This window comes from Cebus imitator, unplaced genomic scaffold, assembly GCF_001604975.1.
Source record: "Cebus imitator isolate Cc_AM_T3 unplaced genomic scaffold, Cebus_imitator-1.0 Scaffold236, whole genome shotgun sequence".
Classification (NCBI taxonomy): domain Eukaryota; kingdom Metazoa; phylum Chordata; class Mammalia; order Primates; family Cebidae; genus Cebus; species Cebus imitator.
The window spans coordinates 1,264,089-1,280,517 of NW_016107551.1; positions in this window are offsets into that span (position 1 = coordinate 1,264,089).

Sequence of the window (16,429 nt, forward strand, 5' to 3'; positions counted from 1 at the left end):
GGTTTCTAGGATGTTATTCTTCTGTGTGTGCAACTATGAAGTATCTCCACGGTGAGAATGTGGGTTTCAGAAGAAGGACTAGTACTGGAGTCTCTGTTTCTTTGCCACCTGCACCATCCGACGATTAAGCAGCCAATATTTTATATAATCATAGAGCTTTAGAGCTGGGGCCTGAGCATAATGAAGTCAGAAAGGTAAAGGATATGTAGCTGGTCACTGATATGAGTCAGAGTAGAATCTCCTGCTAATGGACAATGCTCTTTTTGAATAATGAATTAAAGGATGTAATAAATAAATAAATACAATGAGAAAAAAGTTTTAGTCTTGCTCAGTTCAGCCAGTGCTACACCCTTTCTAAAGCCTTGTGTTGCTCCACTGATACTGTGGTTTCTACAGGCACATGGCTATAACCATAGGTATTCAGTTTGAGTTCTGCTACCCATCTTGACATCACTGCTGCAGCTGTTGGCTCCTCCCACCCACTGCCTACCTCCCATACACACTCTGATTTATTCTTGGCTATAAGTAGGGAACTTGAATTCAAAGCTGTCAGTTCAATTTTCCATGCCTGAGATTTGTGGTGTAGAAACATGGGGAGACTCAACCCCACACTCTGTCTACGTGTCAGGTAGGATATTGTGTGAGATGAAAAAGGCAGTGGGAAGATGATCCTCTGATATCTCCTGCCTTTGAGACAGCTGGGGTTGGTTTCAATATTTTACCGAGCTCTGAGCTGTCAATCAGTAACCCAGAGGTGGGACGGGGCACCCCAGGAAATCAAAGCAAACTCAATTATTACCTATATGCTGACAATGGCAAAACCATTTCATTACTCAGTTCTTCACAGAATGGGTTGGGGAATGAAGGCTGTGAAGAAATTAAAAGCGTGAACATTTTTAATGAGTGCAATTATTGAATCATCAGTCACACAGTCCATCTGCTTCACAGCATTCCAGTGACTAGCGATATTCTAAAATACCGCATTGCATTTTCACATTCATGTAATCACATAAATGTTCTTTGAGGAACAGCTAATGATGTTCATATATCATGCTTATCCCTTCTATAACTCAGCATTCTCCTTTTGTCTGTTTCATTTTATTAGTCGCTAATTTCACATTCTGACATCAACGTGGTGGGAATTTGCTGGCAACTGCATGAGTAAGAGGCTGCCCAGTGACATTAAATACTGTGTTATGGAATATTCATTGGTAGAGATAAACTAATGCAAAATTTATTTCAAAGGTCCTGTTTAGCCTGGAGTTTTGAGAGCGAAATGAACTTGGTGTCAGGGCAAAGAGAGAGAACTCATTTTTTAAGTCTTTTTCCAGAGATGATTAATCTACCGAGGAGAGAGGCGAAGCAATGACAGTGTGTCAGTGAGAATGCTGGGTTTGCTAAGGATGGATCAGATGCCTTTACAAATTAGAGCTTTGGGAGAGGAAGGGTGAAGATGGAATTCAGGGGAAAACAACTATACCCAAGGAATGGAATGTGGAAAAACAGTAAGACTGCAGTGGTTTGGGTTGCTAAGATTGAATTGTGTCCCTCTAAAAGAAATGTGGAAGTCCTAATCCCCAGTACCCACGAATGTGACCTTATTTAGAAATAGGCCTTTGCAGATATAATTAAGTCAAGATAAGTTTACTGAGGTAAGCTTTTAATCTAAAGTCTAAGACATGAGTTTTTAAATCTCATGTCCCCATAAGATGGAAAGACAGCCACGTGAAGACACAGATGCACATGGACAGCACCATGTGACAGCAGAAGCAGAGACTGAAGTGATGCAGCTGCAAACCAAGTGACTCCTGGGGTTACCAGATGAAGCGGCAAAGAAGGATATCCCATTGTATACACAGAACATATTTCCTGTATCCAATCATAAGTTGATGGACACTTAGATTGCTTCCATACACAATGGAATACAATAGAGCCTTTTAAAAAGAAGAAAATTATGTTATTTGTCACAAATGAATGAATGTGGAAGATATTATGCTAAGTGAAAAAATCCAGGTACCGAAAAACCAATACCGCGTGATCTCACTTATATGTGGAATCTAAAACAATTGAACTCATAAAATTAGAGAGTAGAATGGTGGTGACCAGAGGCTAAGGGGTGAAGTGGAGATGGAGAAAGGGGAGATGTTGATCAAAGGGTACACATTTTCAGTTAGAGAGAATAAATGTTAGCTATCTATTGCATAGAATGGTGACTATAATTAACAAAGCATATGACATATTTCAAAATTGGCAAAGAAACAGATTTTAAAATTTCTCATTACAAAAAAATGGTAAGTAAGTATCTAAGGTGATGGCTATGTTAATTAGCTCAATTTAATCATTCCACAATGGAAACCTATATCAAAACATCACATTGTGCCCCATAAATCTATACAATAATTATTTGTCAATTGAAAATAAAATTTTTGTAAAATACAATGAAGGATCCTCCCTTAAAGACTTCAGAGAGATTTTTCTCCTGCCCGATACCTTAACTGCGGATTTGTTTCTTTCAGAACAGTGAAACAATAGCTTACTATTTTTTTTTGAGTCACCCAATTTGTAGCACAATACTTTGTTATGGCAACCCTAGGAAGCACGTACAAGGCACAAAGACAGTTGCTGTGATTTAAATCTCTACATATTACACATTGATCAAGCACTTGACCATCTGTGCCTCATACTGGGCTCAGCACTGCAAAGCTGGTTAGGAAGTTATGGTTTCTTTGCTTTGCTTAGAAGGTTAAAGTAACACTGGTGTTACTCCTATCAGCCTGTCCACGCAACGAAGGCCTTCAATTTTGTTGTTGATCGCTGCATTGACTTTCGGGAACATTTACTGGTCTCTTAGATGATAGTATCACCTGAGAACACCGATCCAGTTGAGATAATAGGGTTGAAAAGCTTTTGAAAAAAAAATCACCAGAAAGGACACAATAGTAAGAGTATCTAGCTGCAAGCTAAGGTTCTCAGAGGGCACTCAGAGCTACAAGTAGACAGTTATCTGCACACATGGCTGTTGAATGGGGAGCCAGGTTCCTACTGCAGCTCCCTACTTACTACCTTAGGCGAGTTACTTAATTTCTTTGTGGCTCAGTTTCTCATCTGCATTACCTTAAAACCGTGTTGGAAAAATTAAGTAGTTAATCAATACAAATCACTTAGACTAGTACTTGCAACATAGTAAGTGGTTCATATATGCTACCTGTTATTTTACATATAAGCAGCTCTGAGTGCTTATGAATACATTTATGTATAAAAGTTGTAAGTAAAATAATTTTCCAGGAAAATATGCTTTTTGGGGACTAGAATTTTTTGCATGCTGATGCATCTTTCTGTCCTTCAGAGATTCTTATGGGATTGGAAGACCACAAAACAACTATGAAAATAAGTAATGTTGTTATTCAATGAATTTTGTAACATCTAGTAACCTAGTAGAGTCTAGAAAGAACAAAAACAGAGAAAAGGGAGGGAATAAAAAAGCAAATAAGAGGGGTTTCCAAGATGGCCAAATAGGTACAGCTCTAGAATGCAGTTCCCAGCAAGAGAGACGCAGAAGGCAATGGTCTCCACAGTTCCAAACGAAGTACAGGTTCATCTTGTGGGTCTGGCTGGACAGTGGGTATAAATCAAAGAGGGCAAGTTGAGGCAGAGTGGGGCACTGCCCCACCCAGGAGGTGTGTGCAACTGACCGGAGGATCAGGGGCTCTCCCACTCCAGGACTTCGGTTCGGACACTGTGCTTCGCCCAAGCCCTCCACAACTCACAGAACAGGAGATCTTCACTGGGATGAAAAGCCCCCACAAGCTGCCTGAACAGGGCGGAGCAGCAACTCCAGTGGTGCCGGGGTTGTCGGCACAGATCTAGATGGAAGCACTGGCTGACGCTGTGAAAGCTATCTGCCCCCCCAAAAGCAAGGGAACTGAAAGCAGGAAATCAGGCAATATGGCTGGGAGGATCCCTCCTTCACAAAGCCCAGGAGGCTGTCTCACTTGAGAGTATCGCAGGGAGCACATCAGTTAGAGAGTGACCAGGGGAAAGCTCAGTGGGGGGAAGGACAGCCGACATTACAGAGGCAGGCCTAATCATCCTGAGTAAACAAAAGACATGGGAAATCTACTCAGCCTACACTGAATCCGTGGTAGCCCAGCAGCACCTCTCCAGGCAGACAAAGGAAAGTTTGCCTCCCCAAGCAGCTACCTGAAAACAAATCTATGTAAATCCAAAAAGACAGGAAGAAACCAGCACAAAAAGGATGAAACCATCAAAGACCAGAATGCCTTGCCCCCACCAAGGGAACACAACTCCTCACTAGCAAGGGAACAACACAGGACGCAGAATGAATTTGATGAAGTGAAAGAAGTAGGCTTCAGAAGGTGGATAATAAAAACTCCTCCAAGCTAAAGGAGCATGTTCTAATGCAATGCAAAGAAACTAAAAACCTTGAAAAAAGGTTAGACAAAATGCTAACTAGAATAACAAGCTTAGAGAAGAACATAAATGACTTGGTGGAGCTGAAAAACACAGCACAAGAACTTCACAAAGCATACACAAGTGTCAACAACCAAATCAATCAAGCAGAAGATATCAGAGACCAAAGATCAACTCAATGAAATAAAATGACAAGGCAAGAAAAGAGTGAGAAGAAATGAACAAGCCTCCGAGAAATCTGGGATTATGTGAAAAGACCTAATCTACATTTGATAGGTGTACCTGAATGTGATGGAGAGAATGAATCCAAGCTGGAAAACACTCTTCAGGATATTATCCAGGAGAACTTCCCAACCTAGCAAGGCAGGCCAACATTCAAATACAGGAAATACAGAGAACACCACAAAGATACTCCTTAAGAAGAACAATCCCAACACACATAATTGTCAGATTCACCAGGGTTGAAATGAAGGAAAAATTGCTAAGGACAGTCAGAGAGAAAGATCAGGCTGCCCATAAAGGGAAGCCCATCAGACTCACAGCAAATCTCTCCACAGAAACCCTACAAGCCAGAGTAGAGTAGGGGCCAATATTCAACATCCTTAAAGAAAAGAACTTTCAACCCAGAATTTCATATCCAGCCAAACTAAGCTTCAAAATTGAAGGAGAAATAAAATCCTTTATGGACAAGCAATTGCTGAAAGATTCCATCACCACCAGACCTGCCTTACAAGACCTCCTGAAGGAAAACAAATAAAAGAACAATCAGTACCAGCCACTGCAAAAACATACCAAATTGTAAAGACCAATGACATAATGAAGAAAATGCACCAACCAAAGGGCAAAACATCCAACCAGTAACAAAATGGCAGGATCAGATCCACACATAATAATATTAATGTTAAATGTAAACAGACTAAATGCCCCAATCAAAAGACACAGTCTAGCAAACAAGATAAAAAGTCAAAACCTTTTGGTGTGCTGTATTCAGGAGGCCCATCTCATGAGCAAAGACATATATAGACTCAAAATAAGGAATCGAAGAAGATTCACCAAGCAAATGGAGAGGAAAAAAAGAGGAGTTGCAATCCTAGTCTCTAATAAAATGGATTTTAAAGCAACAAAGATCAAAAGAGACAAAGAAGGACATTACATAATGGTAAAAGAATCAATGCAACAAGAAGAGCTAACAATCCTAAATATTTATGCACCCAATGCAGAAGCATCCAGACACATAAAGCAAGTTCTTAAGGACCTACAAAGAGGCTTAGACTCCCGAACAATAATAGTGGGAGACTTTAACATTCCACTGTTAATATCAGATAGGTCAATGAGACAGAAAATCAACAAGGATATCCAGGACTTAAACTCAGACCTGGAACAAGACAACCTAATAGACATCTACAGAACTCTCCACCCCAAATACACAGAATATACATTCTTTTCAGCTCCACATCACACTTACTCTAAAACTGACCACATAATTGGAAGTTAATCAATCCTCAGCAAATGCAAAAGAATGGAAATCATAACAATCTGTCAGACCACAGTGCAATCAAATTAGAACTCAGGATTAAGAAACTAACTCAAAACCAAACAACTTCATGGAAACTGAACAACTGGCTCCTAAATGTCAACTGGATAAACAACAAAATGAAGGCAAAAATAAAGATGCTCCTTGGAACCAATGAGAATGAAGATATAATGTATCAGAATCTCTGGGACACATTTAAAGCAGTGTCTAGAGGAAAATTTATAGCAATAAATACCCACATGAGAAAAAAGGGAAGATCTAAAATTGACATCCTATCAGCAAAATTGCAAGAGCTAGAGGAGCAAGATCAAAAAAACTCAAAAGCTAGCAGAAGACAAGAAATAACTAAGATCAGAGCAGAACTGAAGGAGATAGACACACAAAAAACCCTTCCAAAAAATCAAGAAATCCAGAAGCTGTTTTTTTTTTTTAAGATCAACAAAATAGACTGCTAGCCAGACTAACAAAAAAGATAAAAGAATCAAATAGATGCAATAAAAAACGATAAAGGGGATATCACCACCAATGCCACAGAAATACAAACTACTCTAAGAGATTACTACAAACAACTCTATTGACAGAAACCAGTAAATCTGCAAGAAATAGATAAATTCCTGAACACTTGCACTCTCCCAAGACTAAACTGGGAAGAAGTTGAAACGCTGAATAGACCAATAACAAGGGCTGAAGTTGAGGCAGCAATCAATAGCCTACCAACCAAAAATGTTCAGGTCCAGATGGTTTCACAGCCAATTTCTACCAGAAGTACAAAGAGGAGCTGGTACCATTTCCTCTGAAACTATTTCAAACAATACATAAAGAAGGAATCCTCCCTGACTCATTTTATGAGACCAACATCATCCTGATACCAAAACCTGGTGGAGACCCAACTGAAAAAGAAAACTTCAGACCAATATCCATGATGAACATGGATGCAAAAATCTTCAATAAAATCCTGGCAAACTGAATGCAACAGCACATCAAAAAGCTTATTCATCACTATCAAGTAGTCTTCATCACAGGGATGCAAGGCTTGTTCAACATACACAAATCTGTAAATGTAACACATCACATAAATAGAACCAAAGACAAAAACCACATTATCATCTCAATAGATGCAGAGAAGACCTTTGACAAAATTCAACAGCCTTTATGCTAAAATCCCTAAATAAACTGGCTATCAAAGGAATGTATTACAAAATAATAAAAGCTATTTATGACAAACACATAGCCAATTATCATACTGAAGGGGCAAAAACTGGAAGCATTCTTTGAAACCTGGCAATAGACAAGGATGCCCTCTCTCAACACTTCTATTCAATATAGTATTGGAAGTTCTAGCCAGAGCAATCAGGCAAGAAAAAGAAATAAAAGGTATTCAATGAGGAAAGGAGGAAGTCAAACTGTCTCTATTTGCCGAGGACATGACTGTATATTTAGAAGACCCAATTGTCTCAGCCCAAAATCCCCTCAGACTGACAAGCAACTTCAGCAAAGCCTCTGGAAACAAAATCAATGTGCAGAAATCACAAGCATTCCTATACACCAACAACAGACAAACAGCCAAATCAAGAGCAAACTCCCATTCACAATTGCTACAAAGAGAATAAAATACCTAGGAATACAACTAACAAAGAATGTAAAGGACCTCTTCAAGGAGAACTACAAACCACTGCTCAAGGAAATCAGAGAGGACACAAACAGATGGAAAAACATTCTATGCTAATGGTTAGGAAGAATCAATATCATGAAAATGGCCATACTGCCCAAAGCAATTTATAGATTCAACACTGTCCCCATCAAGCTACCAATAACCTTCTTCACAGAAGTGGAAAAAACCACCTTAAACTTCACATGGAACCAAAAAAGAGCCCACATAGCCAAGACAATCCTAAGCAAAAAGAACAAAGCTGGAAGCATCATGCTACCTGACTTCAAACTATACTACAAGGCTACAGTAATCAAAACAGCATGGTACTGGTATCAAAACAGAGACATAGACCAATAGAACAGAACAGAGGCCTCAGAAGTAATATCACACATCTACAACCATCTGATCTTTGACAAGCCTGACAAAAACAAGCAATGGGGAAAGGATTCCCTGTTTAATAAATGGTGTTGGGAAAACTGGCTAGCAATGTGTGGAAAGCAGAAACTGGACCCCTCCCTGATACCTTACACTAAAATTAACTCCAGATGGATTAAGTATTTAAACATAAAATGTAATACCATAAAAACCCTAGAAGAAAACCTAGGCCAAACCATTCAGGACATAGGCATAAGCAAGGACTTCATGACTAAAACACTAAAAGCAATGGCAACAAAAGCCAAAATAGACAAATGTGACCTAATTAAACTTAAGAACTTCTGCATGGCAAAATAAACAATAATTAGAGTGAACCAGCAAAAAACTGAATGGGAAAAAAATTTTGAAATCTACCCATCTGACAAAGGGCTAATAGCCAGAATGTACAAAGAACTAAAACAAATTTACAAGAAAAAAGCAAACAAACTCATTCAAAAGTAAGTGAAGGATATGAACAGACACATTACAAAAGAAGACATACATGAGGCCAACAAACATATGAAAAAATGCTCATCATCACTGGTCATTAGATAAATGCAAATCAAAACCACATTGAGATATTATCTCATGCCAGTTACAATGGAAATCGTTAAAAAAATCTGGAGACAACAGATGCTGGAGAGGATGTGGAGAAATAGGAATGCTTTTACACTGTTGGTGGGATTGTAAATTTGTTCAACTATTGTGGAAGACAGTGTGACGATTCCTCAAGGATCTAGAAATAGAAATTCCATTTGACCCAGCAAGCCTATTACTGGGTATATACCCAGTGGATTATAAATCATTCTATTATAAAGACACACACACACATATGTTCATCGCTCCACTGTTTACAATAGCAAAGACCTAGAACCAACCCGAATGCCCATCAATGATAGATTGGACAAAGAAAATATGGCTCATATATACCATGGAATACTACGCAGCCATAAAAAATGATGAGTTCGTGTACTTTGTAGGGACATGAATGAATCTGGAAACCACCATTCTCAGCAAACTGACACAAGAACAGAAAATCAAACACAACATGTTCTCACTCATAGGCATGTGTTGAACAATGAGAACACGTGGACACAGGGAGGGGAGCATCACATACTGGAGTCAGTTGGTGGGGGGGTCTAGGAGAGGACAGTGGGGCATGGGGAGGGTGAAGAGGGATATGGTGGAGAGAAATGCCAGATATAGATGATGGGGGGATGGAGGCAGCAAACCGCCTTGCTATCTTGCTATGTAAGTACCTAAGCAAACAACTTTGCATGATCTGCACATGGACCCCATAGCCTAAAGTGCAATAAAAAAAAGAAGGGAAAAAAAAGAAAGCAAATTAGCTTACTGAAGAAGTGTGTGTACAGATGTGTATATTTTGTGTGTGTCTGTGTATGTGTTTAGGGAGTTGGAAGTAGGGAGAAAGACTCTGTCATAGAGATGGACACATTTTTACTGTTTCCTTTTGGATCTTTCTGGAACTTAACTAATTCCATTTATTTTTTACACAATGATCAGAAAACCAATAAGGTGAACCTACTTTTTAAAACCGTGATATTAATTATATAGAGTGAATTGCACAAATATTAAGTGTAAAGCTCAAGGACATTTTGAAATATTTTCATAACTAATTGCCAAATCAAGATATATAACATTTGCATCATGCCAGAAAAGTTCTCTTGTACTTCTTTTAGGTCAATAGCACTTTACAGCAAGATGCCTAAATGAATAATTAACATTACATAAATGAGATTGTGAAGTGTGCACTATTTTGTATCTGTCTTTTTTAGCTCAACATAATGTTTTGAATCTATCTTGTGGCATGTATGAGTAGTTCTTTCCTCTTCAATGCTAGGTAGTATTCTATTATATGATCATGCAATAAATTGCATATTCTTTCTTTTTTGCATGGACTTTTGGGTTATTTCTTAACTTCATGGTTCCAAACCCAAATAAGAAGGGTTAATTCAGTGGCCTTCAATATTTTTTTAATCAGTTGTACTTTTTCTTTAGCTGAAATCTATGTAAAAGTGCAACATATATGAAATATGTGAAACAAATTTGCCTTGATAAAAATTGGGGATTTGGAGATGCAAACTCTTAGTAGAGCTTCTTCCCATTCCTCACATAGTCCTAATTTTTAAATTCTCTCTCAAAAGAACAGAGTTCCATGGGGATATTTTTAAATAAACACTGTTTAACCATCAACACATCCATTATATTTGTTTAGGACCAAAAAAAAAAAATAACAAATTATGACACATATAATTTCAAAACCTCCACAACTCTTTAAGCAGTTGCTGCTTGAAAGAAGTGACACCCATTTATAGAAGAGGACACTGGCATAGCTAAAGGTCTCATCTCAGGTAACATAGCTAGGTTACCTTAGCACACTACCTAAAGTAACGTGAGGGTGGAGACTCCGTACCGGACTTCCTGGTTAAGTCTGATTCTTTCCTGTCTGCTACATCAGAATTGATATCTGCTTGCATTACATTCTATTTGCACGTCCAAATTGTTCCAGTATACTTGGAAATATGTGGATTTTCATCAGTCTTTGTTGTGTTGTTTGACTGTAATTCAATAATAATTCCAAAAGCCTCTGTTCAGCACTTACAATGCAAGATACTCTATGGGGATATCAAGGCATCTGCAGACTATAAATTGTACTATTGGAGTTTCCTAAATGTAATAGTTTCCATACTCTAATCATGTCAGCCATTAAAAAAAAAGAAACATTCCAGCTATAGCATTACATTCCTATTCATCTTGAAGTGTTGAGAATTCTCATTTTTCCACTCAATGATGGAAACAATAATGCTCCCACTGTCCTCATTCTATCTTATATAATGTGGAATACTTTAGTATATAATGATTTCCTGTAACTCTGGCTTTTTTTTTAATTTAAAAAATACTTAAAAGTATAAAAATATTTACAAATATATTCCTATATAAAATCTCTTTATTGCTTCTGGGTCATGTATTAGAATAACAGTCCCAGACTGTTATTCTAAGCCTCTGTGTAAGCATGGAGATCCAGTGTCTGAAGGTTCAGGATAAATCTCCAAATCTTTTGTGTCTTAGTTCATAATGAGACCTGGCACTGAATTAACATCTTTGATTCATTGATGAAATAATTATTTGTGACATTTTCAAATACCCTAATTTGATGAAAAGAACACAAATCAAAGACTTCCCAAGATCATCATTTCCGTATGTAAAGATACCTGGCTCGCAGCTGGCAATAAACACTTGACCTGCTGCCTTATTTTTTTTTTTTTTCATTACTTTCAATGTTTGTCTTGACCTGTGAAGTGGTTTCCACGAGTAAGGGTGGCAATGTCCAAATACCTCTGGGTTTTCATGAACACATACTCCAAGGTCAGTTTTCAAATAGATGAAAATCAGTTTGGGGCTTTTCTCTTTTCCCCAGCTTTGCAGTGAGGGGCTTAAGAAGTGGTGGCTCAGCATTGGAAAAATTTGGGAATAAGTTTGTTAAAAAGTTTTATGCCTTTAAAAAGAACACAAAAAAAGGCTAATCTACGTGAAGAAGAGAATGCAAAAGTCCCTTGGGTTACCAATGGCTATAGAACCAGTGCTGCAAATGAGCCCTGAAATCTAAATTGGTTTAGAAATAGAAGAAACGGCAGTATTCAGTCCCATTTTACAATAAGCGCCACCACTTAGTGCTCTAGTTTGGCTTTTTATGTATTTATGTGAATAGATTGGGTGTCCATCTGGATCTTTTAATCTATCCAGTTCTATGCTTGGGTGTGTTCTCTGCATAATATCCTTCTTCCCAGGCCTCTGGAAATACATGAACAAATACTGACTTGGGGGAAAAAGAATTTTTGCTGATTAGAGAACAAAGCAAGAATGTTAAACCCAGCAGGGGATTTTGATTTGTCTGCCATGGAAGGGCTGAGTGTACACTTTTGGATTTTATTGGCCCTCCTCGGTTTTGGAAGTTTGACCTGCTGCACTCCCATAAAGGAATCACAAAGTCCTAGATGGCCAAGCACCACTCACTAAATTCAGAATCCTTGCAATGGTGTAAAGAGCAACTTCTTTTATTTTCAGATGTGGGTGCCACATTCTTGCACAAATCTATGTAGGCCCCTGGAATGCATCCAAAAATAAGGGTTACCACTTAAGAGAGTTTCAGGAGAAATGTTCGGCAAAGAGAGCCCAAAGCACTAACATCGTCTCAATTTTTAACTCATCCAGGGAACTTCTAGGCATAAGATGGTATTAGAAGTTGTCTACACTAGTTAAGAACGTGGACTCTGGAGCTGTTCCACCTCAGTTTGTCTCAGTTCTATTGCTAAATTGCTATAAAATCACTAATCTTGGGTGAGTCACCTAATCCCCAATGCCTTAATTTATTTATCTGTAAAATGGGCATGATAACAGGGGTACCTATTGTATATTGTTGCAAGTATTTATACAAAGGACATACTTTTATTGTTTTCCTTATACTTTTATTGTTTTCATAAAATAAAGGCTTTATGCCAGCAATTACTGAGGACTTTTTAATGTCCTTTTCGTATTGAAAAAAAAAAAAAAAAGATGGGAGTAGGTAGTGAAAAATGTCATCTGTTTCTTTCCAAGAACACTAGACAAATTATAGACCTGTCTGTCATAGTGGAATCCATCTGCAAGAGATACATTTACTTTGAACAGTTAACCATAAATACAGCCTCTTACAGTGAAGTAAATAAAGAAGCCTTCTTTTATTCCAAGAGTCTGCACATGCTTCTTCTGGCGCTGATATCTTCTATCATTTTTTTCCTTTAATGCACTGTATCCATGGACAACATTTACTATCTGCTGTGAGGTAGAGATCCTGGCTATATTACTCATCTCTCTTCACCCAAATGAGCACAGCACACAGAAGCTACTTCATAAATATTTTGTTATTAAATAAACAAATTAATATATCTTCTATGTTATTCCCACATAAAGAGCCCCACCCTATTCATTCATTCAAATGCATCCCTACTCACACAACACACTTTCATACTTGGCTCTCCCTCCATCCTATCACCTCACATGTAACTCTTATTTATTCTTCAAACCTTACATCAAAACAGCTCTTCCAAAATGCCTTTCTACATTTTGCCAACTAAATATGCTATACCCTTGAACTCTCATATGCTTTTTCTGTAACACTCTTGGTATACTCATGATTTCTTGCCTTCATTACAATGATGCATGGAAATGGCATATATCTACAATGAACCCGAGGTCAGCCACTGATGTGTATCTTACACAGTGGCTACTATACAAAACACATTTATTAAAAACTAAACAAAAAGCCTTTAATAAATGTATTTTATGATATAAAGTATATATAGTTTAGCATGTATGTGTTTACATATCCATTTCAAACCACTTCAGGCTACAATCTGAACTAAAAAGGTTTGTATACTATGGGAATCAAACTTGTTTTCTAAACCCCAATTCCTTAATTTGGCCAACAGAAGGACCTAATCCATTTGAATTCATTCTGAGGAGTAGCTTGGTAACCTGCGGACTTACTTAGTTTTCCAGGTCTTGTGAATGCTTGGTTATTATTAAACTTAACAGAATGTTAAGAGTGTCCCACAAGATGTTTTTCAAAACACATTTCTTGACATGAATAGTCAGTTGTGCTATCTAATGATTACTGGTATCCTTCTAATTGTGACCCTACTCATGTCCCACTTTGGAACTTATCTTGAATTGAGAGAATAGATAGCTCTCCTTAGCAGACTTCTGCTGGCATATTCTCCAGAATACGTCCCACCAGCAAATAGCATAAACACTGGATAGTGAAGTCAGAGAATCTGTGAATTTGCCCCTGGGTATGTGGCCACCTTAACCAGCAGCGGCTAGTTGGATTTAGAATGTTCTGTCAAAGTAACAGGCCCGCTCCGCTCCTCCCTGGATAGTGTGCCTACTGGCAGCACTGCTAAAGAGGCTGACAAAGGTACCTTCTTTGGGTGTTAAATTTGATCAAGTAATTTCCAATTCTTGTTGGAAACAGGAAGGGTATAAATAATAAATAAATTGATTAATGCAATCAAATTAGTTTGGCAAGTTACTGAATATAGCAACGCATTTTAAAAAGTCATTTAAGGAAAACACCATAGTTTGAATCCTGACTCTGCAGCCAACTGATTAGCTAATTCCCTGGAGTTCTTTTCTTCTTTGGCCTTAGCTTCCCCAACTGTAAGATGTAAACAGAAAAATATAACTCTCACAGAGTACCTTACTGAGTGGCAGGGACCCTCAGAGTGGCATTTCCTATAATTTTCATGAAGGGGCAGCACCATTATTACGTTACCAATGAAGAAACTGCAGTTCAGAGAGATCCTATCACAGGCCCAACACCGGCTACCGTGAGTGAAGACCAAACTTGAACCTGGGTCTATTAACTGCCAAATCCTGCACCTCTCTTACCCTTCCACAGTGTATCAGATGCCATCTATCCTGATGACCTAGAGCCACAAGGATGAAATGTGGTAGTCAAAGAAAAAATTATTCACAGATGGCAATGTGTGCTATTATAACTGAGGCCCGACAATCGGTTTTATTCAGAAACAATTAATTCTCTATTGGGCTACAAAATACAAAATTAAAAAATAAAAGCCCTGCACACTAAAATATACCACTTAGGTTTGTTTGCTAAACTCTGTTATATTTCCATCCTCCCTACCAAGAGGTGGTAGGGGTTGGTCTTCAATATACAGTAGAGTCCCTGTCCCATTTTCTCCCTAATCACACCGTAAGCTCCTCTATTAGTTTCCCATTGCTGCCATAACAAATTACTACAAATGTAGTAGCATAAAACAATACCGTTTTTTTGTTTTTTGTTTTTTTACCTTATGGCTCTGGAGGTCAGAAGTCTCAATGGGTATCACTGGGCTAAAATCAAGGTATTGGCAGGGCTGGGTTCCTTTCTGCAGACTCTAGAGGAGACTACTTTCTTTTTCTTTTTTTTTTAATTTATTTATTTTACTTTATGTGCATACTATATCTGGCATTTCTCCCCATGTTATCCCTCTCCACCCTCCCCTCCCTCCCCACCCCCTGTTGTCTCTCCCCTACCCCCCCCAACTGTCCCCTGTGTGTGATGCTCCTCTCCCTCAGTCCACATGTTCTTGTTGTTCAACACCCACCTGTGAGTGAGACCATACGGTACACTATTTTCTTTCCTTTTTCAGCTTCTAAAGGTTGCCAGCTTCTGGAGCACTGGCTGCTGGCCCCTTCTTTGATCTCCATGGCCAACAATAACTGGTTGAGCCATGGTCACATCATATATTTCTGGCATTGACAGTTCTGCTTTGCTTTTTTATATTTTAGGACCTTTCTGATTACATTGGGCACACCAGGGCAATTCAAGATAATATCCTTATTATGAAGTCAGCTGATCAACAACCTTAATTCTACTCAAAACGTTATTTCCCCCTCATCATGTAATATGACATATTCACAGGTTCCAGGGATGAGGAAAAATGCATCTTTGGAGGGCCATTATTCTGCCTATCTTAGCTCTTCCAGGGAGGAGACTGAATCTTAGACTTCTAGAAGTTTAACCACATTCCTGGGTACCACTATAGTATGAGACATTGCAGAGAATTCTGGTTCATAGTGTGGTTCCTGGAGCTATATGCCTGGGTTCAAGTCCTAGCTCTGGTACTTACCAGCAGTGTGGCCTTGAGCCAATACTTCTCTATGCTTCTATTTCTTCATCTGTAAAGGGGGATAAAGAAAGTAACAAGAGCAAATACATATATAGAGCTTAGTATGTGTCAGACACTATTCTAAGCCCTTTTACATATATTTCCTCATTTATTGCTCAGAGCAACCCTCTGAGGTCATTTCCATTATTATTCCCATTTTACAGATACAGAAATCAAGGTTGGTGAGTAACTTGTCCAAGATCACATAGTGCATAAAAGGCAGAGTCGGGGCTTATACCCAGGCAATACTCCTTCAGAGTCCTGCTCCTAACCACCACAGCAAAAAAACATTATGCAATTGTTGAAAGGATTAAACGAGCTAGTATTTATTTTGTGTTTAGAATTGTACCTGGAATATTTTAAGACCTATAGCTACTACTACAATAGCAGTGTTCTATTTTTAAAACTGTTAAATTAATACAATTGGCAAAATAAGTTTAGTGGTAGATCATCCTGTGTTTATCCCTTTTACATACACACATTACTACACTTCCGTCTGACTTTCCACTTCAATGCGCAACCTCCTAGGCCAAGTCTCCAAGCCATTTTCCCAGATTCTTCACTTCATCAACTCAACTAATTTTGAAATTTCTGCTGTGAGTCTAAAGGTTTTTTTGGAAAACAACTATGTTAACAAACGACTTTTCCTGTCTCAGTCTTGACTTG